The following is an 8,103-nucleotide window of genomic DNA, read 5'->3' on the forward strand; positions in this document are numbered from 1 at the left end:
GACATTTAGTCAGTCAGTCCACAATAACTTCACAATGCATCAGTCAAATAAAATATTTATGTTTTTTCCCAGGATTTTGGCAATAATGAAGGATTTTTTTAACCCACAAACCGAAGTTAACCATCTCCAAGCACGCGACCCCAGCGTGGCCCCATAGCAGGTTTTCTCAGGGTCAGTTCAGATAAGCCTGTGTGGCCCAAACAGCCACTTTGCCCCTTCCCCACTCTTCAGGGGCCAAAGAGATGAGAAAGGTCAAGGGGCCGGGGAGCTCAACCTAATTAGTCAGGTTGTTTTGTCACATAATAACCCTGGTTAGTGTATTTGTGCATGTGATAGGGAGGGGGCAGGGGGTGGGATTTAAAAAAGTGGGGCACCTTTCACCTTAATCAGCCTCAGCAGTGCTCAGACATGGTGGGAGAATCATGGGCCCCTAAAGAAAGAAACTCATTGCTCCATAAGAGACTGATTACAGGATGGTTTTGACACTACACTGATAAAGTCACAATACAGAGGAGTTCAATAAACACGGAGCTGGAGCTGTGCTGACAAGATGTGACAATATCAGTGAATATAAACCACTTGTGTCTTTACTGTCCCTGCTATCAGACTGTTAATAAACAAGCCTCCACATGAGGAGTTGATTTCTACAATGTTTGAATAAAGCAGTTTTCACATGTTTACACTTGTGCATTCATAGATGAATAGATAATACCACCAGTCCCATCCCCTGCAACATTGCTTCCAGTTGAAAGGCAAATCGCACTGCGAGTTCAACTTTGGTGACCTTTGATCTGCGATATTCGCTTTACAGTCACGTATGTGTGACCGTGCCCTCTCACTCAGGTTTAACTTTTTTAAATGTGCAATACCCATTTTCTATCTGTACAATCTCAAGATCATTTGTGCAATTCTGTTACACTGAAAAATGCAGTTTAAATTCAATATCATTTTGTTAATATTTTTTCTCTTGTGTTTATGTTGTATGTTGACTTATGTATTGCTATTACTGAGTGTCTAGTTCCACTATCCCCTTTGCTGCTATAACTCTAACTAATAAAAGATCTTATTTTATCAAGAAAACATTATTCAGTTATCTCTTACATCTTGGATGATGCTAGAAAAAAAAAATATATATATCCTAGACCGAGACCTACGGCTACTCTGTAGTTACTGGAAACTGTACCCAATCCTAAGAAAAAAAAAATTGTGACATGAGCTGGTCTGCAGAAACAGTCCACATGACTGAGATAATTAGAGTTCAACTGGTTCAGCGAGTGCGACATGTCGTTGAGTCCAGCAGCTTGACCAGAGCTGGTTTAATGGACAACTAGAGAAGTTTCACCAATCAGACTTTAACATTTAGGATACTACTACATTAAATGACTGATAGCTCAAACAAGAAGGGACAGATTAGTAAGTAATACTAAGTATTTAATTTGGCAGTCTCCTCTACATTGTGGTAACATTAAATATTTAATTGCAGATAATGATTTCTTTCCCTGATACTGTCCACAATATGAATATATGAATAAAGCATGACGTTAGCACTATTGTGAATATTTACAGGATCTACATGTATCCACCTAAACAATAACAGCTCCACACACGCACTAAACAGCAGATGAGACAAAGAAGACTTAATGAGTTAAAAATGCACGTGGGGACATATGGGCGTGTGATGCTGCGTGTGTGGACACAATGGAGATGATAATGAAATCTTGGATTAGCCCTCATTTATTGAGGGTGCAGCTTACAGGAGCAGAATGAGAGGGGGGGTCAGGGTGGTGCGTGTGTGTGTGTGTGTGTGTGTGTGTGTGTGTGGGCGCGTGTCTCTGTCTCAACTTCTTTCGGGTCCTTGGCCACTCCGAAAACGCCAGGCCTGATGCCAAAGATCAAGCAGATGGCGATTATGAAGATGGCCGAAATTGAGGTTGCTACTCATGTGTGCACGCTCTCATTAAGGGCAGTGACACACAGCTTCGCCTGACACACGCTGACGCACTGTACCGTCAGTGATGAGGTGTCCTTGGCACCTTGAGTTTGTTGTTTGTCGGAAGCATGGTGGAAAACCTTTCCAACAGAAAGTCACAGGGATTCATAAGCAGGAACAGCAATTGGATAGGACTTTAGTAACTGCAATCCCTCTCAGTAACAGACTTTTCTGTTTAAAGGCCATTATTCTCAACTGGAAAACAACACTATAACATCAACATGACATTTCCACCTGCTGAATGCACCGACAGCATCTATTGATTACTGTGTGTTATTTCCTGCTTTTGTGATGTGGTCCAATAAAAAAATCCAAACAGAGCTACACTAGCTTTATGTAAATAATCACTGTAGCTCTGAATAGCTACAATTAGCAACAGTTTAGACAGTTTGACCCAAGTGGAAACCCACCGTGACGTCACCCATTGGTTTGTGAACTGACGCTTTGAAGCCTCGAGTTTGGCATTTTGTCCAGAGGTCACCATATTTGGACGAGTGGGGGTTGAGCCTAACTGAGAGGTGAGAGACACTGCATGCCCACCTCCACCTGTGACATGCCCCCATTGGACGATACTAGCTGTCAACCATCGTCGTCTATTTTACTCTAAATGGAACCATAATTTACTAAATGGACATCATGCTGTATTGCAGAAAACTTGAAACTAGCAACAGACACCCAAATCAACTTAGGAAAACGTTTACTGACATTATAAATCAAGTGAGAAGTCGGCCATTGAAGGGAATACCGGTTTCAGGCACTTCCGCATCAACTTCACTACGTCCATTTTTAAATACAGCTTTTGTTTTGAACACTAAATTGCAGTAAATAAATATTTGACCACTTGGGGGAAGCACATCGAGCTGTAAACATGACCCTGACACTATCATCTTATAAAAAGGCTAAGATAGCAATCGTCACCGATGATTATTCTCTGTGGATGTATCTCATATTTACCAATCTGTTCAGTCTGAGATCAAACCAGTAGACTTAAAAAAAAACTAGAAGGGATAAAAATCCAACACTGGTGAATCTGTTTCGCAGGGGGCAGTTAGCGCTGGTTAGGAAACAGGTTACGCTGATTTGTTGTGACTTTGAGATTAGAGAAAGTTCAGACTAACAGGATTTCATTTGGGGGCGAGTAAGAGAATTCACAGCGGGAACAGAACTGTTCAGTGTTGTAGCACCACGAACACAACAAGGTTTTTTATTCACATACAGCTTCAAGGGACCTGAAAGGTTGCCATGATACCAGAAGTGCGTTGACCTGATCACTGACTAACTGTGATGTAATACGATGCAGCTCAATTTCTCAATGACCGGAGCAGCTCAAGCCAGAGGGGTCACAGCCCACCCATCAGCTAATTGTCCTCCAGGCCAGGATAGAGACGCTGGAAATTACTGGATGCGAGGTTGATTATAAGCAATGAGTGTGGGGGACAACACAATGATAGGATTGTTCATTATGAACAGCCTGTGAAGGGTGAAAGATAAACATGTTTTCCTTTAAGTCACGAGTTACAATCACATCCCATTGGAAAGATAACATGCGACAATAAGCTCAAGAAATCATCAGAGAAATTCAAGCCACGAGGACTCACAAGTTTTCTCAAGCTTTTAAGCGTTTTCTTATACACTAGCCTTAAGGGTTTTTGTGAAACTCTGGCTGGTTTAAATGTGCTTTATAAATAAACGTGATAATATATAGCCTGGTTCACAATCTTGCATATGATGGATGACGTTAAACGAAATGGGCATCCTTCCCGATTATCAGGCACGAATCAAAAAGGTCAAGAGATAAATTCTGGCCATTGTAAAAACAAAACAATAAAAATCCTCAACACCAGAGTGGGGATGGTGATTCCCTGGTGAAATCCCTCTCTGCAGGAAGCACCTGCTGAGCCTTTACTTCATCTCTCTTCCTCCGACAGGAAACCAGGGATGTTCCCCTTTACAGGAGGTCTTCATAAGAATGTGCCCCTCCTGAGTTGGTGTCCTGCCACAATAGGGGCAGCAGCAGGAAACATGCCTGTCCAAAACAGGGGAATTGCACCCACAACCTTCACCTCTTCTGCTCTTCCCAATAAAGCCACGTCAAACACAAACATCCACGTAACCCTATGTCATCATCATCCTCTGCCACAGCCTCACATTACTACCACCGTGCATCCCCCTGAGCGGACACAGCCTCCAGGCTCATATGTGCAGCACCAGTAAACCACTGATCCTCTTACCCATTGACTCTCACCTGCTGACCAAGGGTAACTGACTGGGAGCTGTTGTTTTGTTTCACTCTTACTACCCGTCAAAGTCAACGACAGTGTCACTATGCAACAGTGAAATCTGCCCAGTAAAAGGGACTGTTGACTGGTTTAAACCGCAGCTGCACCCTTGACACACGTTGGAGGCTCCAGTGAAAAGGTGTGAAACGTTTAGTAAACAAATAAGCAAGTCAATGAAACCATACACCAGTGAATGGTGCTGGATAGTAGCTTTAGACAGGCAGGGAGATGGATGTATGAAGAAAAAATTAATATATCACTCTTAACTTCCTCATACTTTAAACACAGCACTCTGTTTAAACTTCTGGTAGCTTGTCTTCACTATTCTCAATATCTGATGGGACTTTCAATCAGTCGTCACATTTATTCTAAGCACAGATTTTGTTATTTTTGGTGTATTTTCTTTGGGAACCATGTTTCCAGCTTCCACGAGGCTCCCTCATGGATTTAGTGGAGAATGAATCCGCTCTCTCTCTCTCTCGCTCTCTCTCTCTCCCGGACAAACTTTCCCCGTTTCTTCCCTTCTGAGATAAAGATGAACATAAAGAAATCCATCGGTTTGTGACTTACCGGAAATGTTGGAGGTATAAAAGTCTTCAGGCAGAAAGTGTTGTGGTAGTTTGTGTCGCTGTATCCTTGAGGAAAACTTGAGCTGCTCCTCCTGATCGGTTTAATTCATGCGCTTCTCCGCTGATGTTTGTGAGAAGCGCTGTTCGAACCAGCCAATCACAACGCCTCCTCCGCTGGGTGGGCGGAGTCGCGGTTTTCACCTGAGTGTCATTTTACTGGATGATGAAAATCCATTCATAATAAAAACAATAAACTTCTAATAAAGTGCTTGACTAAAGATTTAAAACGTCACCGTGGGGGTGTTGATGTAACTGGTGATTGGGATGAGTTGACAAATAATAATAAAACTGTGATTGTATTCAAACGTTTTCCTGTTTTCTCTTTGGAATTATTCAGTCTTCTTCCATCAAGTGTACTGATGTTACTTGAATTCAGACCACTCCCACTCTAATATACTTTTTTATTGATTAATGTATTTATAATCCATTGTTTTTATGATCCCATAAAGTCCTGGAGGAAGTTTTCTAGAAGCAGCAATGTCATAAAGCTCTGCCATGTAACTGTTAAAAGTAAAATTACTCAATATACATGAAAGGTGAAATGTGTGTTACTCTATTGAATCATATTATTGGATCATTATTGCTGATGCAATTTGATGCTAACATGTCCTACTTACAGACTAAGTGGGATTCTATTTGTTTTTGTGGTAGAAGAAGTAATTTTAAACTGTTTGATTTATTGTTTCTACAACAAGGCATCATACTTTTTTCACGTCCTCAAATGTTTCCGTTGTAAAAAATATGACTTTGTAAATTGTTGGTATAGCTGTCAAATCAATCAATTAAACTTTTCATACAGGTTAGAGCTACACAAGTGACTGATCATCCTGTTAAGACACGTTGAGACCAAAAAGATACAACAATGACCAATGACAATATAGATTTGAAAAGTCATAATCGCAAAAATAATAATAAAAGAATAGTCTGGTTAATATATTTTGTAAGGGAATAATTATTAACAGTATAAAAGAGTATAATATGTTTAATAATAATAAACAAACTGATGAAATAAAACAGAGTACGCTTTACAGCATAGATGAAAATAAGAAGTCCTGTCTAAATATCATTAATTAGTAGCCAGGCTGTACAGTTTGGTTTCAAGTTCAAGTTTGAAGATTTCTCTCATGTCCTGAATTTTGGAACAACTAACTGACTCATGCTAGAGGACCTAAGGCACCACAGTGTATTATACACTGAGCATGTGAGACACAAATACACTGGGGCAAGACCATGAAGTGCTTTTAAACACAGGCAACCAATGAGAGGCCTTTAAAACAGGTGGGATGTGTCAGGACACAGATCTGAATCAGCTGAAGATTTATGATAATTTTGTGTTACCAGAAATTAGAGCGTCACACAGAGCGTCAAGCAGGCTCGATATAAAAGTATGCATCCGTTTTTCTGTGTCAATGAGAGAAAGGCAAGGCTGCATTTTGGTGATGTTTTCATGTTTCATTAAAGTTGCATGAAATAGTAGGGGGCCTTGTTCCCTGGTGACCCCTGAAAACAACAAGTGACGCCCCCTGGCTGACAGAAAGATGACGATGTTGACTTCCACACTGTCTCCACATACAAACATCACCGACCCATCAAGTAGACAAAAGGAACCCTGGCCTGTTTCATGCAGTGAGGAGGATGAGTCTCTTCAGGGGCTTATGGTTTGTATCGCGAGGGGGAGGGAGGACAGGTTTGTGTTGAGTTTCAGCCGCACCCTTGCTATTGTGGAGTGGCTCCATGGCAGCCTCTACTACAACCTATTCTTTTTGTTATAAATACTACAGGAAGCAGCCAGTCTTCCAGCTGCCGAGCCTGCCTCCCTGCCAGCTGAGCCTCTTGAATTCCCTGAAACTGGATATTGTTCTGCCGTTTGGCAAGTAAACACACACAACTACAGTGGATGGCAATAGACAGAGACTTTTTATTTGAGACGAATTTAAACATAAACTTTACATCATAATTTTCCTTGGGCAATAATTTTCCTGCATGGTACATATTGTGTTAATGTGCAAATTAAACTTGTTGGCTTGTGTGCCTGAGGTTAGAGAGCTTGTAGGTTTTCTACTGCCATAAGCTGCTAACCATAAACAGTGTGTTAGGTAAGTGGTACTTTTTTAAACAACAGATATTGAATGGATTCTTCATCAAAAACAAACCAATAATGCAGATAGCAAAAGCAAAAAATGACAACTTGTGAAAAAGATTTTGGTCCTACTTCCTACCACCTGCATTATTTTCGGGAATCAGTGATTCAAGAAGTCCACCCCTGCAGCAAACACATGAAAATTACCTTCCCTTTAAATGTCAATGCACCGTTACATTTTATTTCAGGAACTTAAAAAGAATAGAAAATAAATAAATAAAAGTGAATGTGAACTACAACAGTTCAGACATCATTCAACCTTCAAAGTCTCAGACCTTCATTATCTCATTAGGGCTTAATGGACTCAGGCAGGTCATGAGGATTCGTCAGCTGAGGATCAATTCTCCGAGTCCTCAGACCTTGTGGCAACACTCAGCAGCCAGGGGCTCTCCTCTGAGCAGCTGTGTCACCGAGGATCTGAAGACGAAGCTAAATAATATTCTCAAAGCAGGTTAGGCTGTAATAGATAATCAAAGTGGTACTAGCTGGAAGCACTCTCTAAATGTCATTAAGAAATGGAGTGGAGCTGTGGAGGTCATGACAAGATCTGGGTGACCTGCTGTGGGCAGATGGATTTAAAGTCGAGCTCTTACTCACTACAGGTGAGTTTGGAGCAAAGATTGAGCCGCATTTGATGAAGAGAACACTGTCAATCGATGTCTCCCTCTTGGTGCTTTATAGGTGCAGAACACCATCTGTCAATATATCCATCCATCCATCCACCTTACTAACCACAGGTCTTTAATAGGATCCAGGCCCTTTGCCCAGCAGATATTTGTCATATACACTTGTCATAGTTGGAATAGTACAGGTGTAACTAAATGTGTTCAAATAAATTCAGCCACCGTTCATTCATTGCGTTACACTTGCTTTTCCTATGTGACATTTGTTTTGTCAGTCTATACAACTGTGGTGGTTAATGCTGCCGGTGCTCGAGACCCAGTTCTTCTCTTTTTACAAAACCTGAAACAAACAGTGGAATCTAGAATCTACTACTTTCTATAAAGCAGCAGCGTGGACATGTTTGTAGGATCATATTAAAAGCACAGGTCAAACTGGCATTAA

At 41.1% G+C, this 8,103-nt stretch overlaps 1 protein-coding gene across 1 annotated transcript in view; it reads right to left on the minus strand.

Annotated features, from left to right (window-relative positions):
• gas2l3 (growth arrest-specific 2 like 3) overlaps positions 1 to 4,971 on the minus strand; it is a 28,965-nt gene extending 23,994 nt beyond the window's left edge. Inside the window, exon 1 of the mRNA XM_035147067.2 lies at positions 4,840 to 4,971. The gene's annotated coding sequence lies outside the window, so the exon portion shown is untranslated. The remainder of the gene's footprint in view (positions 1 to 4,839) is intronic.
• Positions 4,972 to 8,103: the final 3,132 nt, after the last annotated feature.

The sequence above is a fragment of the Hippoglossus stenolepis genome, chromosome 22 (assembly GCF_022539355.2).
Source record: "Hippoglossus stenolepis isolate QCI-W04-F060 chromosome 22, HSTE1.2, whole genome shotgun sequence".
Classification (NCBI taxonomy): Eukaryota; Metazoa; Chordata; class Actinopteri; order Pleuronectiformes; family Pleuronectidae; genus Hippoglossus; species Hippoglossus stenolepis.